The sequence below is a fragment of the Notolabrus celidotus genome, chromosome 3 (assembly GCF_009762535.1).
Source record: "Notolabrus celidotus isolate fNotCel1 chromosome 3, fNotCel1.pri, whole genome shotgun sequence".
Lineage (NCBI taxonomy): Eukaryota > Metazoa > Chordata > Actinopteri > Labriformes > Labridae > Notolabrus > Notolabrus celidotus.
This window is the reverse complement of record NC_048274.1, coordinates 37381439-37384132: the sequence shown is the minus strand read 5'-3', so window position 1 is coordinate 37384132 and position 2694 is coordinate 37381439. Positions and strand designations below refer to the sequence as shown.

At 39.3% G+C, this 2694-nt stretch overlaps 1 long non-coding RNA gene across 1 annotated transcript; it reads left to right on the top strand.

Moving 5' to 3' along the window:
- The first annotated feature begins 439 nt into the window (after positions 1 to 439).
- On the top strand, positions 440 to 1516 carry LOC117810938. The gene is made up of 3 exons (XR_004630880.1): positions 440 to 660; positions 743 to 781; positions 1304 to 1516. It is a non-coding gene; the product is annotated as an uncharacterized LOC117810938 (long non-coding RNA).
- Positions 1517 to 2694: the final 1178 nt, after the last annotated feature.

The window sequence follows — 2694 nt, the reverse complement described above, 5'->3', positions numbered from 1 at the left end:
TTTATTTACACAGTACTTTTACAACATTTAAGTAGTTGAGGGGTATGTGGCACCTTTATGTTAGCTGTCAAGAAACATAGATGTGATTTTACAGCTGCTCTATGTTAAATATAAATATACTTACTATATATGTATCATGGTCATTCCTGTCAGAATGGCATATAAGATAAGAAGTGAAAATAGAAACTGTACAAGGTGAATCTCTATACTGCCACTTAATATGATTCTACTAACATGTTATCTCTGGGAGACACATTAGGCCCTGGTAGTTTTGTTTTTAATTATTTCCAAAATGACATTTTGTACATACAGAGCTTTCAGCTGACAGTGAGAGTGTGAAAGTCTCTATTTCTTTCTTTCTGTCTCGCTCTCTTCCTCTCCTTGTTTTGCTTTTATCCTTTTAGTCTTGAAGGAGCCTAATGAGCGTGTGCAGAGGGCTCCTCTCTCCCTGCCCTTAAATCAGTAATTGGTTTCAGCGCAGAGACTGTCAGGAAATTAACACATCACACGGTGACAGCTGTTCATTTTTTCAGCGGCATTCTTCGTCATGTGAATGGCCACTGATTTGCCGAAGAACATCACAAATGAGTGGGTGCTAATCAAGGGGCCACTCTCGAGGGCAGAGTACGGCCCCGTGCCTCCATTCTTTCTCTGCAGCAAGTAAGAAAATAAGTCAGTGAAGAAGTTACTCTTCTGTGTGTGTGCGGGTTCATTGTGTAAGTGTGTCTGCTTTGGCTTACAGGTGGGTGCAACTTCGATGAGACATGGGCTGACTTTGTAGGTGATGTATCATGGTTTGTAATGCCTTATATTTGTGATTATTTGTATAGAAATGTTACATAAATTATATGCAGATGTCAGATAACCAACTAACTACTTACCATTGTTAAGCACATGGCTGGTTTCTATACTTTATACTTCTGAGGCGTCTCTACGCTGTAGCATGCGCTATAGGTTCTCATAGCTTTGAACCTAGAAGCCTACATTCATAGCACCTTAGCAAAAATGTCACATTGCGTCAAAACAATGCAGAGCACAAGCACTTTGATTGGTTCCCTGGGTAGCAACCCACTTCCTGCATTTCCAACTTTTCATGTAAAGCTGCTCCCTCGTCCTCTACCTACAACAATCCAACAGCTGTACATTCCATCTCCATTAACCATGGAGCGCATTGTATGAAGTGCTTTATAAATAAAGTCTGATTGATTGATTGATTGATTGATTGATTGATTGATTGATTGATTGTTGATTGTTGATTGATTGATTAACGTTTCCTCTATTTTCTCCTTTGCAATGACTGCAGTATGATCCACTGCTGCTCAAAATGTATCAACTCCAACATAATACATCCGCCAGGTTCCCTGCACCCAAACAAGAAGAGAATGGTAGGAGCTGGCAATATGACTTGCATAGAAATCACACTTGTTTTTGCTTTGGTTCCTCCCGTGTTTATTCTCCATTGGTTATCCTGTGTCTCCCTTGAGTGTTTGGTGATCCATGTCTCTTGTTGTGTTTCTAAGTCTAGTCTTTTGTGTTTTATTTTGTATTTATTTTTCCTTGTGTTTCCAGTTTAGTTGTACTTCCTGCCCTTGTGTGATTCCCTCCTTTTGTGATTCCCCTCATTAGTCTCACCTGTGTCCTGTGTTCCACACCTGTGTTGATTACTCTGTGTAATTAGTTCCTCTGTTTCCTCTGCCCTGTGTTGGATCTTTGTACGTCTCTCATGTGTTCTCAGTGTTTTATTTTGGACTATTTTGGATTTAGTCTCTTGGTTATTTCAGTAAGTTTTGTTTGAAGCTTTTGTTCTTTTGTTTATTAAAACCTTTGATTTCAATCTGTATTTGAGTTCTCCTTCCTGTATCTTACTCAACGGGACAGACTGACAAACAAACTGGCTTCTTTAAGCAAACAGGTGATGTTACTTGTTTTATTATTGCTTTTTTCTGACCTTAGAGTGCAGATCTTATTTTTAATTAAAGTTACTTGTTATTGCTCAAATATGTTAGGTTACTTTTTTGGCTATTTGCCTTCATTTGATAGGACACCTTTAAAATGATCAGAAATGTGTGGAGAGAGAGCAAATGTTACACGACGAGGACTGTGGTCTCTACCTGCTCTACCAATTAAAAACCATCTATAAACCATATTTCAAGACAACTTTTATCAGACTGAAACGTGATGAGGTAGAAAGAAAGGAAAGGTACTTTATTGATACTGGTACTTTGGTCTATTGCTATTTTTGGACATGCTACACATACAGTTTTTTTGCTATATACATACAAATGCACACACATGCAGTGAACATGCTTAGGGAGAGATGTCAGAGTGAGGATACTGCCGTCAACCAGCGCACCCTGTTGGGGGTTCGGTGCCTTGCTCAAGGGTACCTCAGCAGTGCTCAGGCAACTGAACCAGCACCTCTTCAGCCACCAGTCCACTTGCCAAACTTCATCCATACTGGGACTCGAACCGGCGACCCTTCGGTTCCCAAGCCAAGTCCCTATGGACTGAACTATTGCATATATTTGTAGCTATGTCAAATTATGAACAATTATACATTTTGGTCTGATTTCCAAATTGTTTAACATCAGACACAGAGCAAAAATTAACAATGCAACTCTTTTTATTGACTCGTGGAAAATAATTGTAATTTAGCCTTTTGTGCCCCTGTTGAAAGGATAGGACAGTAGATAG